Source organism: Phyllostomus discolor, chromosome 2 (genome assembly GCF_004126475.2).
Source record: "Phyllostomus discolor isolate MPI-MPIP mPhyDis1 chromosome 2, mPhyDis1.pri.v3, whole genome shotgun sequence".
Taxonomy (NCBI): Eukaryota; Metazoa; Chordata; class Mammalia; order Chiroptera; family Phyllostomidae; genus Phyllostomus; species Phyllostomus discolor.
In genome coordinates this window covers 11,101,429-11,119,640 of record NC_040904.2, presented here as the reverse complement: position 1 = coordinate 11,119,640, position 18,212 = coordinate 11,101,429, and the positions used below count along the sequence as shown (strand labels likewise).

The 18,212-nt window shown below is 44.9% G+C and overlaps 1 non-coding gene and 1 pseudogene across 1 annotated transcript; one reads left to right on the top strand and one right to left on the bottom strand.

Annotated features, from left to right (window-relative positions):
* Positions 1-457: 457 nt before the first annotated feature.
* LOC114491207 lies at positions 458-562 on the top strand. Its single transcript, XR_003684014.1, has one exon. It is a non-coding gene; the product is annotated as a U6 spliceosomal RNA (small nuclear RNA).
* A 9,640-nt stretch (positions 563-10,202) lies between these two features.
* Positions 10,203-11,116, bottom strand: LOC114515022 (annotated as a pseudogene).
* Positions 11,117-18,212: the final 7,096 nt, after the last annotated feature.

Genomic DNA, 18,212 nt, shown 5'->3' with positions numbered 1-18,212 from the left:
TAAAATAATCCTGTGTGATGTCAGTTTGCATCTATAGTATTTCAATATTTTCATCCAAACACGGACATTTGAATGAACACTATAGATCCGGGCCATACTATGGAGGGAAGGAACGTTTTGCCAGCAGTACAGTGAGGGAATCTCTTTGGTCACATTCTTCTTTCTTGCCCACCCGACATAGCACTGTTTTTAAGTTTGCTCCATTTTCTGATCACGCGTCTGTACGCAGTGACTCGAAAGAGTATCTCGAATCCGTGCTGTGCGGTAGTGGCCGGGAGCGCCCCGGAGCTATTCAGTGATGCTGGGAGTCGCCGCCTCTCACACTCGGGCAGAGGCCGGCACTCACTGCTGCAGCAGTGGACTAGGGCAATGGCTGCGGTGAGTGCCTCTGAAATCCAGGAACGCCCACTTTTACAAAGAACCTCGGTAACTTTGGAGGTTAAAGACTGCAAGGGCAGTGTTCCTTAGGCAGCACATATACTAAAATTACAACTACACAGATAAGATTAACATGAGCCCGGTTAAGGAGGAGGCACAAATTCCTTAAGTGTCCCATAGTTTAAAAAAAGGAAAGAAAAGAATCTAATGGGATGTATTAGTTTACCACGTCTGCTATAATAAAGTACCACAGACTATGTAGCTTAAACAACAGAAAAGTATTGTCCCACTCTCTGAGGGTTGGAAGTTCAAGATCAAAGTGTCAAGGGGTTCATTTCTTTGCAGGGTCTTCTCCTTGGCTTGTAAGAGACCTGCCCTCTCACTGTGTCTGCACACAGTCTTTCTTCTGTATCTGTCTGTGAACTCATTTCTTTTCATAAGGACACCAGTCAGTAGATGAGGGCCCCCTGCCCAATGAATTCATTTACTCTTAATCACCTTTTTAAAAGCCTAATCTCCAGATATGGTTACATTCTGAGGTCTTGGGCTTAGGACTTCAATGTGTGAATGGGGGAGAGCACCCATACAGTGTTCAGTGGTCTTCACATTCAGTGTTCCTCAGTTCATAAAAGGAGCTAAGAAATTAAATAAAGCAGTTGCTTTTAAAGTCTGGACCTAAAACGAAAGGCATGGAGTAAGTAGCCAGGCATTAGGAGGCCAAGAAAGAAAACGGGGGGTAGGAGGAAGGAAGGAAGAGAAAAGCTGGATAAATGACTGGGGTCCCAATTGGCCCAAAGAAGATCTTGCCTCATTAAGGAATTCGCCCTATCTCTCAGCCTACTTCAGGAAGAGGAAGAAGTCTAAAACAGGAAAAGGTGCTGAAAGGAGGGTGACCCCAGTGGGTGCGGCCACTCCTCTTTGCCTGGTGTACCCGGGACTGTCCAACACTGTCTTTCGACTGGCCACATGGCACCATGGCTACCGCTGCTCTGTTGGTCTGAGGGTATAAAGAAACCCTCCCCTAGGCAGATCTCGGGGGACAGAGAACTGCCTTCAAAAGTGTTCTTCTGCATTTACACTGAGCATTTGATCCAAACTGAGCAAAAATGAAAAATACGCATTTGCTCTTCTCAAAAGGAATGAATGGTTGGTTGTTACACACTGGGCTCCGCATGTCGACTAAAGGGTAGGGCCCCAGGTGAGTTCTCGTGCCCTGACTCGGTCAGCCCAGCAGGCCTAGAAGACAGCACACCCTGTGAGGGCTCCCCTTAAGCAACAGCCTGCTACTTCCCTGGCCGCTCCTGGGCCTCGCTAGTCAACGGCCATTGTGTTTACTCCATGGTCTCTCATTTCTTCTTAACAACTAGACCCATCGACTCCATTTATTCTGATCCCTGCTATGCATCAGGTAGTGTAGAAAATGGTCTTATCTGATAATCACCTTTGTAAACGTTTCAACCAATCAAATGCATTGAACAGAGAACTGTTCCATACAAATGGTTATAAAATATGTAAGTCCTATAAACTATATTGTGTAACCATTTTTACATTTTATGCTTTTAGGAGAAATCCATAAGCTCAAAACTCAAGAGTTAATTATGAACTGAACGATTTTATGTTGTTTTTACAATGGATGAAGTTGACATATTCTGCCCACAGGGATATTGTACATCATCTCACATGCTGCTTAGTTTTTTTTTTACACTAATAATTTTCATCATAAAATGAACAAAGTCACAGACAATATAAAGTTTAGACTCCTGTCTTCTTCAGGTAACTGAAGTAGACCTAAAGCAGACATTCCTAACAACAACAAATGTATTACTCATTTATGGGGCAAATGCAAATGTAAGATAATGCTTGTTTTAAGCATAATTACACTTACTACTACAAAGGGGAATGCATGTGATTGTAGTAGTTTTTAGCTTACAGTAAGATCGAGCCGACTTCTGACCAAGATGAAGGCATACATAGACACACTGTGCCTCCTCACACAACCAAGGTAGAGGCAACAACAACTTAGAAACAAAATAACAACCACAACTGACAGAAGCTTTATCTGAATGGAAGCTGGACAGCAAAGAAGTTAAAATAGACACGTTCATCCAAACCGGTAGGAGGAGCAGAGTGGGTCAGCTGGCTGCAGGTCGCTGTGCAGAAAGCAGAGAACATTGGGACCAGGTGCCTAAGGCATCCGGGGTACGCAAGACCTCAGTGGGTGGAACCTGGGCACACAAGCTGCAGCTGGCAGACCCCGGCCAAGAAGTGGCAACCGGCAGAACCAGCAAGGTGGCGATTGTGAAGCAAGGCACTGCTCCCAACCCTGGATCACAGCGCTGGGAAATAGAGCCTCGGGGCACAGACTGAAAACACCTGTGGGCGTCGAGGTGCAGAGAGAGACTCCCAGCCTCACAGGAGAGGTCCTTGGAGGGCCCCACAGTGTGTAGAAGCCCACCCACATGGGAATTGGCACCTGAGGAGTCCAGTTTGCTCAGGGGAAGCAGCTTAATGGACTGAGGCCCTGCAGAAAGTGGAGCAAGCGCCATTGTTCCCTCTCTGACCCCACCACCACGTACAGCATCACAACCCAGCAACTGGGGTGCCCTGCCCTGTTGAACACCTAAGGCTCTGCCCCTCATACATAACAGTCACAACTAGACCAAAGGTGGGAGGAGGGAAGATGGCTCAAACAAAATTGAAAGTCCAGCAACTAGTTTTTTTAAGTGACTGAGAGATAGCCAACGTATCAGATGCACAGTTCAAAGCACTGGTAATCAGAATGCTCACAGAATTGGTTGATTTTGGTCAGAAATTAGCTGAACAAATGCAAGTTACCATAAAAGAGATGCAGGAAAATGCACGAAGAACCAATAGTGATGGGAAGGAAACTGGAACTCAAAACAATAGAGGGGACCAGAACAAAGAAAGAAAGAATCAAACAGGAAAGAATGGAGAAAAAAGAATTCAAAAAAAATGAGGAGAAGCTTAGGAACATCCAGGACATCTTTAAACGTTCCAACATCTGAATTATAGGGGTACCAGAATGGGAGGAGGAAAAGCAACAGATTGAACACATACTTGATCAAATAATAAAGGAGAACTTACCCATTCTGGCAAAGGAAATAGACTTCTAGGAAGTCCAAGAAGCTCAGAGAGTCCCAAAGAAGTTGGACCCAAGAAGAAACACACCAAGGCACATCATAATTACACTAGCCAAGGTAAAAATGAAGGAGAGAATCCTAGAAGCAGCAAGAGATAAGGGGACAGTAACCTACACAGGAGTTCCCATCAGACTGTCAGCTGATTTCTCAAAGAGACCTTACAGCAAGAAGGGGCTGGAAGAAGTATTCCACTCATGAAACTCAAGGACCTATATTCCAGATTACTCTATCCAGCAAAGCTTTCCTTTAGAATGGAAGGGCAGATAAAGTGCTTCTCAGATAAGGCCAAGTTAAAGGAGTTCATCATCACCAAGCCCTTATTTTATGAAATGTTAAAGGGACTCATCTAAGAAAAGAAGATAAAAAAACATGTATAGTAAAAGGACAGCAAACTCACAATTATTAACAACCACACCTAAAGCAAAACCAAAAGAAACTAAGGAAACAATAAGAACAGGAACAGAACCACAGAAATGGAGATCACATGGAGGGTTAGCAACAGGGGATGGGAGGAGGAGAGAGGAGGAAAGGTACAGAGAATAAGTAGCATAGATGGTAGGTTGAAAATAGATAGGGGGAGGGTAAGAATAGTATGAGAAATGTAGAAGCTAAAGAACTTATAAATATGACACATAGACATGAACTAAAGGGGGGATGCTGGTGGTAGAGGGTGTGTAGGGTAAAGGGGAGTGAAGGGGGGAAATGGTACAACTGTAATAGCATAATCAATACAATATATTTTTAAAAAGCAAAGAGAGTACAGAGCAAAGAGACCAGATGTGAAGAGAGAGTAGAAAGAAAAGGGAGAGGAAGGGGGAGGCAAAAGAGAGACAGGAAGGAAGGACAAGAGAGGAGAGGGTGGAGGGATGGAACATACCCTCTGTTTCATACACATAGCACCAGCTGGCATTGCTGAAGTACGGAGGAAGGGGGTGGGTTGGAAGAGTTGATTTCCCATTATAAAAAGCAGTTACTTTCTTTGTCTTCAAAGTGAAAATCTCCCTCACAGATTCAGGAGCCCGGGTTAACAATTTTTTAGTTGCTAATTACAGTTGGTATGTGGAGGATACCTGGCCAGCGGTATCAGTCACAGCTGCAGACGCTTGTCGAAACAGGAGAAAAACATACACAGGGACAACCGAGTCCTGAGGGGAAATAGGAACGAAACGGCCACTCTCTTTAGTGGAGAGCATCCTGTTCTCCCACCAGAGCAGGCTTTTATTGGGTTCGTTTACACAGGAATTCAGGTAAAGCTCATTAATCATTGCCAGGAAGTAAGGATCAAACAATAGATAACAAAGAAATCTGAGGGCCTATTCTGAGTCCAGTTCAGACAGCTAAAGAGCTGTAAAACTTTGAGGAACAAACTTACTTCTTGCTTGGACCCTTATCATTTCATTGAGAGCATTCTTTTTTTTTTTTTTTTTTTTGGTAGTCATTATTCAAGTACAGTTTTCTCCCTTTTACTCCCATTCCAGTCCACCCACCCAACCCTCCCCACTTCCCTCCCATTACCACCCTCCCCCTAGGTTTTATCCATGTGTCCTTTAAATTTGTTCCTGTAAACCCTACCCATTCTCCCCTGAAATTCCCTATTCTCTCCCCAGTGGTCACTGCCAGCCTGTCCTCTATTTTAGTGTCTTTGGTTATATTTTGCTTGTTTCTTTGTTTTGTTGTTTAGGTTCCTGTTCAAGGTGAGATCATATGGTATTTGTCTTTCACTGCCTGGCTTATTTCACTTAGCATAATGCTTTCAAGCTCCATACAAGCTGTAACAAAGGGTAGGAGCTCCTTCTTTCTTTCTGCTGCATAGAATTCCATTGTGTAAATGTACCATAGTTTTTGGATCCATTCATTTACTGATGGGCATCTAGGTTGCTTCCAGCACCTAGCTCTTGTAAATTACGCTGCTATGAACATCGGGGTGCAGAGGTTCTTTTATATTGGTGTTTTAGTGATCTTAGGGTATAGTCCCAGCAGTGGAATTGCTGGGTCAAAAGGCAGATCCATTTTTAGTTTTCTGAGGAAGTTCCATACTACTTTCCATAGTGGTTGTACCAGTCTGCAGGAGAGCATTCTAAACAAAGCAGGTTTCACAGGATATTACCTATTCTTCCCTAGGCCTGATTGCTTGGGAAACCCGTCCTTTCCAGCACAGGGCTGCACCACCCTCTGTCATTGTTTCAGGCTTAGGTGGAGCAAGGGAAGTAAGGCAGCCAAGAGATTAGGAGATTTTCTTGCAGACAATGAGGACTCAGGTTTTGTCAAAGCCGAGGGGTGGGGGTCCATCACCCCCTTTTCCTTTAGCCCCCAAAGTCCTTCCTTGGGGGCGTGCCACGTGATCGTGCCTGTCTTAGATCATTCCTCCCTTGGGGAATCTTACACATCATTGGCTAACCCACCAAGCATTGGAGGCCAGGCAGACTGAAGTAAAAGGAGCAGTAGTGGCGCTCCTGCCAGGGAGATAACCTTTTGTCTCCTTGGTGGCTTATGGTCCAAGGTCACTCCCTCAGTCTTAACCTTGGTGGGGCTTATAGCTTCTGATACCAGGCAGGGTGGTTCCCAACATTGGTATTCACTGCTTCTGTTGTGTTTATTTTGTTCTTTAGATTCAATATATACAGTTCCTTCCAGCGCAGACAGAGGTGTAGGTACATACACTTTGCTTCCATGCACAACCTAAAGAAGGACAACAACAAATATAAAAACAAAAAATAACCAGAACTGCCAGAACATCGAACGGCATAGAAGTCCTAGAACCAAGGAGTTAAAGAACCATTCATCCAGACTGGTAGGAGGGGTGGAGCTGGGCAGCCAGAGCTCAGAGGACCCACTGCAAGGCCACAGTAAACTGGGGTGGGCAGGGCGCTGGATAGCAGCCTGAATTTCCCACATTTCAACGTGGATAAGCCAGGAGGAACAACTGGGGAGCCAGACAAACCACACAACCCAGGGCTCCACTGCAGGGGAAACAGTTTCAAACACCTCTGACTAGAAACACCTGTGGGGGTTGCGGTGGTGGGAGAACATCCCAGCCTCACAGGAGAGTTCACTAGAGAGACCCACAGGGTTCTAGAATGTACACACACACACACACCCCCGCAGGAATCAGCACCAGAAGGGCCCAGTTTGCTTGTGGGTAGCAGGGTAACTGACTGAAAGCCAGCAGAGAGCAGAGCAAGAGGCACTGTTCCTTCTCAGACCCCTCACCCCTGCGGACACCTAAAGCTCCTCCCCTTATTACATAACAAGCCCGCTGATACAAAAACATATGGCCCAAATGGAAAACAGATCAGACTTCCAAAAATAGAACTAAGTGATGAAGAGAAAGCCCACCTATCAGGTGCAGATTTCAAAACACTGGGGAATAGGATGTTCAGAGAAATGATTGAGTTCAGTCACAAAATGAAGGAAGAAATGAAGGTTATACAAAGTGAAATAAAGCAGAACATACAGGGAACCATCAGTGAAGGGAAGGACACCAAACTGCAATCAAGGAGTTGGAGCAGAAGGAAGAAATAAACATTCAACCAGGGCAGAATGAAGAAAGAAGAATTCAAAACAAAAAAAAATGAGGAGAGACTGAGGAACCTCTGGGACAACTTTAAACATTCCAACATCCCAATCATAGGGCTGCCAGAAGAAGAGGAAGAACAAGAAGTGGAAACTTATTTGAAGAAATAATGAAAGAGAACTTCCCCAATCTGGCAAAGGAAATAAATTTTCAGGAATACTCAGGAAGCTCAGAGAGTCCCAAAGAAGTTGGAACACACCAAGGCACATCATAATTACATTAGCCAAGACGAAAATTAAGGAAAGAATCCTGGAAACACTAAGAGAAAAGGAGAGAGTTATTTACAAAGAAGTTCCCATAAGACTTTCAGCTGATTCTCAAAAGGAACCCTGCAGGCAAGAAAGAGCTGGGAAGAAGTATTCCAAGTCATGAAAGGCAAGGACCTACATCCAAGATAACTCTATCCAGCAAAGCTTTCATTTAGAATGGAAGGGCAGATAAAGTACTTCTCAGATAAGCTCAAGTTAAAGGACTTCATCATCACCAAGCCCTTATTACATGAAATGCTCAAGGGAATTATCTAAGAAAAAGAAGATCAAAAATATAAACACTAAAATGACAACAAATTCACCAACATCAACAACTGAGCCTAAAAATAAACAATAACTAAGCAAACAAGTAGAACAGGAACAGAATCACAGAACTGGAAATCACATGGACAGTTATTAGAAGGGAGGGTTGGTGGAGAATGGAGGAAAAGGTCCAGGGAATAAGAAACATAAATGGTAGGTAGAGAATTGACAGAGAGAGGTGAAGAATAGTATAGGAAATGGAAAAGCTGAAGAACGTACATGTACGACCCATGAACATGACCTAAGGTGGGGGAATGCAGGTGGGAAGGTGTGTGCATGAAACGGGAATAAACGGGAGAAGAAAGAATGGGACAACTCTGATACTATAGTCAATAAAATATACTTAAAAAATAACATCAAATCGACAGGAGAAAAAAACATTTTACAATTTTATGATTTTATAATGTTTCCAATATTACAAAACACCATACATTACATATGTTATTGTTTTAAAGCTTAAATCACGTATAATGGTGTTATTCTAAACACTAAACATTACATATAACGTCTAAAAAGTTTCATAAATGGACAATGCATTGATTTTACTTCCTGTTAACTCAGCACAATGGGCACTAAATATATCACTCAAGCCATTTATGACCTTGTGACTCTGGACCCATATAAATGAATCTTGTCATGAAGACAAATACTGAGGATGTTCAAGGATCATTTAATTTACCTTAATGAATAAAAATTCTGGACTTCCGGCAAGATGGAGGAATAGGTGGACGCATCGTACCTCCTCGCACAACCAAGATTAGAAGAATAACAATTTACAGCTAAAATAACACCCAGAACTGACAGAGGATTTATCTGAATGGAAGTCGGACAGCCAAGAAGTTGAAGTAGACCCGTACACCCAGACTGGTCGGAGAGGATGAGCCAGGCAGGTGCGGGTCGGGGGCGCGTGGAGGTCAGGGAAACTTGGCGAGAAATCCGGGATAGCCATCCAGGGCGCAAGAACGCAGCGGTGGTCCCTGAGTACGCAAGCAGCGGCTGGTGGGCCCAGTGAGGCGGCGATTGTGGACCAGGGCAGAGCTCGCAGCCCAGGTTCCCAGAGAAGGGAGTAAGATCCCAGGAGAACGGAACTACCGCCATTGTTTCCTCCCATCCCCACTCCCGCCCCCGCCCCCACATATGACGTTACAATCTAGCGACTGGGGTGCCCAGCCCTGGTGAACACCTAAGGCTCTGCCTCCCACCGTAACAAGAGCAACCAGACCGGAAAAAAAAGAAAAAAAAGGAGAGACAGGGAGAGATATGTTTCCAACAGAAGAACAAATCAGTCCCCCAGGACTCATCCTTTTGAGCAACCAAAAAATAGCCAGTCTATCAGATGCACAGTTCAAAACACTGGTGATCAGAAAGCTCACGGAATTGGTTGATTTTTGGGTGCAAATTAGATGAAAAGATGCAGATTACCATAAAAGAGATGCAGGAAGATACACGGAGGAGAGCCAATAGTGAAGGGAAGGAAACTGGTTCTCAAAAGAATACAGTGGACCAGAAGGAAGATAGAATCAACGAAGCAGGAAAGCATGATGAAATAAGAATTCAAAAAAACAAGGAGAAGCTTAAGAGCATCCAGGACATCAATAAACGTTCCAATATCCGAATTATAGGGGTACCAGAAGGGGAAGGGGGAAAGCAACAGATTGAGCATGTATTTGAACAAATAATAAAGGAGAATTTCCTCAATCTAGCAAAGGAAATAGTCTTCCAAGAAATCCAGGAAGCTCAGAGAGCCCCAAAGAAGTTGGACCCAAGAAGAAACACACCAAGGCACATCATAATTACATTAGCCAGGTAAAAACAAAGGAGAGAATCCTAGAAGCAGCGAGAGATAAGGGGACAGTAACCTACAAAGGAGTTCCCATCAGACTGTCAGCTGATTTCTCAAAAGAGACCTTACAGGCAAGAAGGGGATGGAAAGAAGTATTCCAACTCATGAAAGACAAGGACCTACATCCCAGATTGCTCTATCCAGCAAAGCTTTCATTTAGAATGGAAGGGCAGATAAAGTACTTCTCAGATAAGGTCAAGTTAAGGTCAAGTTAAAGGTCAAGTTAAAGGAGTTCATCATCACCAAGCCCTTATTTTATGAAATGCTAAAGGGACTTATCTAAGAAAAGAAGATAAAGAAAAAACGTGCATAGTAAAAGGACAGCAAACTCACAATTATTAACAACCACACCTAAAGCAAAACCAAAAGAAACTAAGCAAACAACTAGAACAGGAACAGAACCACAGAAATGGAGGTCACATGGAGGGTTAGCAACAGGGGTAGGGAGGAAGAGAGAGGGGGAAAAGGTATAGAGAATAAGTAGCATAGAATGTAGGTTGAAAATAGAGGGAGGGCAAGAATAGTACGGGAAATGTAGAAGCTAAAGAACTCATAAGTATGACACATGGACATGAACTAAAGGGGGGGAATGTGGGTGGGAGAGGGGATACAGGGTAGAGGGGAGAGAAGGAGGGAAATGGGACAACTGTAATAGCACAATCAATAAAATATATTTAAAAAATTCTGCTCCTAAAATTGATGAAATTCAATCTGGAAATCCTGTTCTCATTTTTCATCAGTACAAAAGGACAGATGGCCGGGTAACATGTAGAAATAAAGGCATTAACGTTCTCCAGTTGCAAATTCCTCTTATTTCCAAACTGTGAATAAACAGTAAGAAAGCTGTTGGTCCAGTAAAAGAAAATGAAACAGCAAACCAGCATGAGGATGACATGGGTGGCTGTGTGCTCAGGAGAGCTTTGTGAGGAGTGGACGCTACTGCGGATGAGCCAAGCTACTCTGTGGTGTCTGGAAAGGACACTCACCATATAGACACTATTGCACGTCATTAGGGAGAGAAAGAGCACATCCTGAATGAGCACTGTACTGAGAAATGTCACAGCCACCTGGTGATCATGCGTACTGACCTTGAAAAAGGACCATAATACCTAGAGGTAACATCGGTGGTATTCCTGTTGGTCATGCTTTTTAAGATAATCTCAGAATAGATGACCATGCTGATGACCCAGCAGGAAAATATGGAGGGTTGAATGAGTGTAGACATGTTGTTCTTGAACCAGGCCCATTTACGACCGCTTACAGCAATGGTCACCGCCTGGAACATGCTCTGGAGGGAGGTCGTGTACAGAGAAATACTCCAGGTAACTCTCTGAGTGTAGAGAACTACTTTACATCCAGTGTCGCCTATATCGGGCTTCAATTTAAAGGAACTAATTATACTTGGAACCCCTCTGAATAGGAGGGTCAGGGCGTTAGCCAAAGTTAAGTGGGCAAGGATCCCATCAGCAGGCTTCTTCTTGCAGGGCAGAGAGAAGAAGGTGTGCATGTATAAACCAAACAGCAAGGAGTTCCCCAGGCAACCAGTACCAGTTTGAATGGCGAGGAGGATCCTAAACTGGGTGTCTCTGGACATCACTGTGCGTCTGTCTCAGATCTTCCAGCCAAGGACAGCACATCCTGCAGACAAATCATTTGACTATGAATGTAAACATAAAAACAATTAAGACGGAGGAGTTTCAAGTTTCAGGGACATATAAATGTAAAGGGGATGTAATGACAAGCCCTGTGGGGAACGAAGTTATTTGTCAGAAACATAACTGCAAATTCAGGTATGCAGAATGGATTAGGGTGTGCAAATGAATTTAGACTTAAAGTGAATAGACTTCAGCATAAAAAAAGGAAAATAAGGAAGAAAAAAGAACAACAATTATACTTCTGAAAATGTAGGACAGCAGCAAACATCTTAGAGACAACAGAAATACTGTCAATAGCAGGAAAAACAACTGGTATATGCCTCAGAAGCAGGAAAATAGGACAATGAAGAAAATGACATATGATTACTGGTAAGGAAAAGGATTACATGTATACGTGAAAGAAAGAAAACACTGTCGAGGTTTTAAACTGGGCCCTGAAAACAAGTGAATACAAACCAAACAGAATGTGCAGCCAAGAGAGAGAAGTAAGGACAGCAGACAGAAGCCTGCTGAGACGAGCCCTTGGGTGGGGAAGGGTCCCAGAGGGCTGGTCAGAGAGGGAGCCCGGGGTAGATCAGGGCACCAATACCTAATGGGTTTCAGTCTGCTGTCCCGTGTGTGTAAGTGAAATAATAGACTCAGGAAAAATGTCTCAGTTCTATGTTGGGAGATTTTTAGAAATCAAGGTAAAGAAGAAAACTGAAAATAACCATGAACACAAGCAGAAATGTAAAAAGAGAAAAGAAAACTTTAAAAAGCAAGAAATTTTTTTAAGATACAAGGGAGAACCCCCAAAAAAACTTTATTTATACAAAACGGTGTATTTATTTTTGCATGTTTAAAAAAGAGCGGGGGACTTAACCAGCATAAAAGAAAAGAATAAATGAACAACAATTTCTTGAAGCTCATATTTCAAAGCAGCCTGATTGTGCATAAGGGTGAATACGAAGAAGGAAGCTGACACAGAGGGACACACAGCTGTAAGACTGGGTTCACATTGGGAATGGCGAGAACAAAACCAGAGGCACAAACTCTGGAAAACACTCACCATCGCCTTGCCTCCCCCAGCCAGCAGTCACAGCAGCATCCTCACCACAGCAGGTCTCCAGCAGGCAGCCCTGTGCAGCAGGGTCGCTCTCAGCTGTGCTGCAGGGCAGTAGCAGGAATCCGGGTTATGAGGAGGGGCCTGAGTGACTTCATCTCCCTCTGGGCACCAGCCACTTTGTTATCCAAGCTGGAAATTGCCTTGTGGACAGTGACTCAGCCTGGCATGTCCACAGGAACCTAGCTGCTGTCCCCAGTGCAGTGTGTCCCCTATTGCGTTATTAGGATCAGCAATTACAACTCTGCCATCTCCTCCTGAGCTGACACATGGCCTCTGGGTGGAACTAAGGGCTCAATTACTCCTCGAGGTCCCAGAGCAATGACGGGAAGCTCATCAGAAGTTCATGCTCCCTCCCTGCTAACAATGACAATTTTCAGTGTGACACTGGCCACAGGGCAGCAGCCCTGAGCTGAGTGCTGACTGGATGCTCAGGTCTGAATTGCAAGTTTCAGAGACGTTCACACAGAACAAGCACATTGCATTGTCTTCTTCTGTGACCAAAGCTGAGGTTTTATTTGAATTCCGAATAAATATTCAACGATGTCACTTCAACACCTTTAAACAACAGGAGAAATGACCATTTTGTTGAATTTAAGCTTCCATTTTGAAATCATTGTCCATTCACAGGAAAACATGAAGGTAGTACAGAGATCCCCACTCACCCTTCCTCCCCTTCCCCCAGTGGTGCATCTTTCATAATCACAGTCCCATGTGATTATGGTGACTGTGAGATGTGCAGCTGTAAGCCTCACGTCCTGTCACCACGGGGCACACTCGTGTGACGACCACCTTCATCCACACACAGGACTCTTCCATCCCCACCAAGGCTTCCCTCCTGCTGCCTCTTCATGCCCACACTCACCCCACAGCCACGGTCCTCTGCTCCATCTCCGTCATTTTGCTTTTTCAAGAGTTTTATATAGTCATATAATTACACAGCTTATAATCTTTGGGATCAGCTTTATCATGGGCATTATTCTCTGAACCTCTTTTCTTGTCCCATGTATCAATAGTTCGATCATTCGTATTATCGAGTGAGATTCCTCATGTGGATGCACCACACTCTGCTTAACATTCCCAACTGAAGGACAGTAGAGTTGTCTTGCAGTTTTGGTTGTTAGAAATAAAGAAGGGTGTCTACTACAGGCACAACTGTGTTCAGGATTCAGGGTGAACATAAGTTTTCATCTCTCTGAGATAAATGCCCAGGAGTGCAACGATGGATTGCATGATATGTGTGTATTCCATTTTGTACAAAACTGAAACCTGTTTCCAGAGTGGCTACATCTCCTCACATTTCTACCAGCCATGTGTGAGAGATCCAGTTTCTGTCCATCCTGTCCCACGTTCAGTGTTGTCATTATCTTTCTTAAACTGTGAATAACACATGACATAAAGTTCACCATCTTAACTGTAAGTCCACAGTGCAGTGGGGTTTCCTATACTCACCGTGTTGTGCAACAGAGCTTCAAAACCTTCCCATCTTGCAAAGCAAAAACTCCTTCCCCATGAAACGAAAACTCTTTCTCCTTTTCCCCACACATGGGTGATACCATTCTCCACTCTGTTGCTATGAACTTGACTTCTTGAGATGCCTCATAAAGGGGACTCACTCAGTGTTTGTCTCTTCATGGCTGGTTGATTGCCCTTAGCTTAATGTCCACACTGTAACATGGGCTAGGATTTCCTTCTGTTTTAAGGCTCTTCCATTGTATGTGTGTACCACATGTGGTTTCTTCATTCATCCATCTGTAGACACTTCCATGTCTCCTACCTCTTGGCTGTGCGGCAATGAACTTGGGCACGCAAACACTTATGTCTTCCTGACCTGCTTTCGATGCCTGTGAATTATACCTAGAAGTGAAGTTGCTGAATCATGTGGTAGTTCCATTTTTAATTGTTGAGTGATGGTGATGCTGTTTTTCATAGTGGTTTTCCCTTTTAGGCATCTCATCCACAGTGCACAGGGGTTCCAATTTCTCCACATCCTTGCCAACACTTGTAATTTTCTCAGTTTTCATAGTAGCCTTCTGTACAGCCCAAATACTTGGGTGGACACTGCAACACTGCCCCTTCACCCCATGTAGTTGCAGAGCCACCGTGCTCGCTGGTGAGGCCCAAACATGTGGAGTGAAGCCACGATGGGAGCCCGTCCCACTCCCAGGATCCTTGCACTGCCCACGTGTGATCTGATCAGTGATCAACATGAGGGCCTGGAGCACTGTCCTGGACAGGAGTCTGTGGGGCAAGACGTCCTGAGAGCCTGACGGCCACCCTCGTGACTCAGCCTCCTACAGCCTCCTACACAACTGCCCCAACCCGCACGTGGCCAAACCACATGAAGCCTTGTTTGACATTTAAGGCAGGGACCTCAACTAGTACAGGGCCCAGGGGAAAACGGGATGTGGTCTTTGTTCCTCAACTCCACTAACCCCTTTGGAGCTTGGAGAGATTGGACCAAAGACAAACAAACCCTCCCCCTCCACAAGTGGCAGTCTCTTTTGTGCCCCACCCCTTGGTCCCACACAATGTTTTGAAAGGTCCTCACCTGTTCAGCTCCTTCAGTCCCCTGTGGAGTGACCCTGGCCAGCTCCACAGCATTGAATGGTGAAGTAGCATCTTCCTTCCCGCCCCCATTCATTCCCCAAACCTTGCTGTTGATGCCTTCAGTGCATGTAAAGACCACTCAATCCCCAAAACAGCTTTGGAGGGCAGAGAAAGGAGACCAGCCTGGCCTTTTATTGTGGCTGGGGTGGGCCAGGGACAGTATTCCTGCTGCAGCCGGGGTGTTTTAGGTCTGAACCCCCCATGCACCCAAGCAGGGAGCGCTGAGTGTTCTCACCAGCTCACCCAGACACAGGGCATGAAAGGCAGAGAGAGGTGAGCCTTGAAACCTGTCACAGTCCAACACCCAATATCTAGTCACTCTTAGGGACAGTGTCTTTCCTCACTCCTTTGTTCTGGGGGCAGGAATGCAGCCCACGCGATCAGACAGGCACCAGAAACATGAAAGTCTGGCCTGCTGTTCGTGTACATGCTGCAGCTTCCACTGTCCACCCCGAGGGCACCGTTGCCCCCCACCCCGGATTCAACATCCCCTCCTGCCTGTCAGGGGACCGCACCTCAGTGTGCTGCCTCCCCACCCACTTCCCCGTGTCTTCTCTCCCAATTCGGGTGATGAGCTTCTGGTGTTGGTTAGAAGAGCTGACTGCAAGCCACAGAAAGGACTTCTGACTGCCCAAGCAAGTGGGGACTGGCTGCAGTGGGGAGCGTCCCTCCCGCTCTGTTGAAGGGAGAGCTGGCAGCCCAAAGGACAGGGACTAGTCTGATTTTGGAACTGTGGCTGCCGCCAACGGGGTCCGTCATCTCAGCCTTTGGTCACCAGATGTGTCTGCTCCAGATTCAAGTCCTGGGAAGAGAGAAACTGATTGTTCCCAGCCAGGTAACATTCCTGCTCTTTCATCCAATGGCCGTGCCTGGTGGGCTGCAGTTGTGTTACTGGCCCAACCCCCACGCCTGCCACTGAGAAGGGGGTGGAGAATTTGTCATCCACCATGTTCCAGGCCCTGTCCTCAGGAAGGGTGTAAGAGGACAGTGGGGCTCAGAGCAGTTAAGTAAAATGCCAAGGTCACATCACAAGACAGTGGTGACCTCCTATTCTATTACATATTGCTGCTTCGATTTGCTAGTATGTTGTGGGTGATTTTTGTGCCTGTGTTCATGAGGGATACTGGCCTGTGGTTTTCTATTCTTTAACATCCTTGTCTACTTTGAATTATGCTGAGCTCATAAAATGGATTGGTAAGTATTCCCTCCTCTATTTCCTAAAAGATTTTATGCAACACTGACTTTAATTATTCTTTAAGTTCTTGATAGAATTAACCAAGTAAAACTAATTAGGCCTGGCCCTTTCTCAGTGGGAAGTTATAAATTCAAATTTATACTTCTTAATCCCCTCAACTCTTCACCCATTCTCCCCCTTCCCCCTCCCATCTGGCAACCTGCTGGTAACACACTTCTTTTCTCTGGCTCCTAAGAATCTCTCTCTCTCTTTAAGCCTTGGCCTTTTCATTATGACGTGTCTTGGAGAGGGCCTCTGTGCATCCATCATAACTGGGACTCTCTGTGCTTCCTGGACTTGCATGTCCATTTCCTTCACCAAATTAGGGAAGTTTTCTTTCCTTTTTTTTTTTCCAATAGATTTCAAATTTCTTGCTCTTTCTCTTCTCCTTCTGGTATTCTTATGATGTGAAAGTTGGGCCTCTGAAGTAGTCCCAGAGGCTGTTTACACTGTCCTTATGTTTGGGATCTTTTTTCTTCCTGTTGTTCTATATCACAGGTGGCAACAACAAGGCCCTTGGCCTGAATCTGGCCCTCTACCTTGTTTTATGCAGCCTGGCACCTCATTCTACCTGGCGGCAGCACCGAGCTCTCACTTAACTGTTAAGGCGTACTTACATTTATACAGTCCTAGAAGTACATTCAGCCCTTTGAAGGCAACTGCGAGGCTGATGTGGCGCCCAGTGACAATGACTTTGACACTCCTGCTGTAGATGTATGGGTTTATTTGGGATCCTCAATTCCATCCCATCAATCAACCATCTGTCTCTCTGCCAGAACCACGCTGTCTTGATCCCTGTTCTTTTGTGACACAACAGTCCCCGTTACCCACAGACGATGTGTTCCAAGACCTCAGGTCGATGCCTCAAACCATGGCTAGCACCAAACCCTATACATGCTGTTTTTTCCTATAAATGCACACCTATGATAAAGTTTAATTGATGAAATAGGCACAGTAAGAGTAACAACAACAAGTAAGAATAAAATGGAACAATTATGATAATTACTGAAGTAAAAGTTATGTGGACGTGGTTTCTCTGCCTCCAAGTATCTCACTGTATTGTGCTCCCTTTTGCTTATGTGATGATGTGAGACGGTGGGGCACCTCTGCAATGAGGTGGAGTGAGGTGCAGGCTTTGTGTCACAGCATTTGGCTCCTGTAAGGGTCACTGGGACACAGCAGTGCAGTGCTGCAGTCCATCCGCCGACTGACACGGCCCCTGGGGGACTGAGGAGCAGGTAGAGTACACAGCGTAGCTGCACTTGACCCAGGAAGGATTCACCTCCCAGGAGGGACAGCGTGGAACAGCACAGGATTTCACCATGTTATGCAGAATGGCATGCAACTCAAAACACATAAATTGATTATTTCTGGAATTTTCCATTTATAATTTTCCACCATGGTTGAGCATGGGCAACTGAGACTGTGGATGGAGCCTGCAGATAAGGCTTGGGAGGGCACCGTATTCCTTCTATGGGCAAGTAGAACTCTTCCTACCTCATTCTTCTTTCTCATGGTTTCTGTGGGCAATTTTAAGTCTCTTGCGATTTTATATAAACTTTGGAATCGGATTGCCAGTTTCTACAGAGAAGTGTTTTGGGATTCCAGGAGCATTCCTGTTGATCCTGCATGTCATTTGGGGGCGTGTTCCCATCCAGCAGCGGTTAGCAGCCTGATATGAGAACACGGATGTCTCTCCACACACCTACATCTTGGGGTTCTGTCAACGGTATTTGTAGTTTTTAGAGTGTAAGTTCTGCAGTTCTTTAGAAAACATTTCTCAGTATTGTATTCTTTTTGATGTTGCTTGAATAAATGTGCTTTCTTCAATTTACTTCCAAATTCTTTATTACAAGTTGTGTTAGGCAGCGCAAGCTGTTATAACAAAATGCTGTAGATCGGGTGGCTTAAACAATGGAAACGTATTTTCTCCTTGTTCTGGAGGCTGGAGAGTCTGAGATCAAGGATCCAGCAGAGTTCTAGTCCTGCTGAGACCTCACCTCCTGCCTGGCAGATGGTTAGAGATTCAACATACAATATTTTGGTTCAAACAATTCATTTCAGAATACAAATACAGACAGAT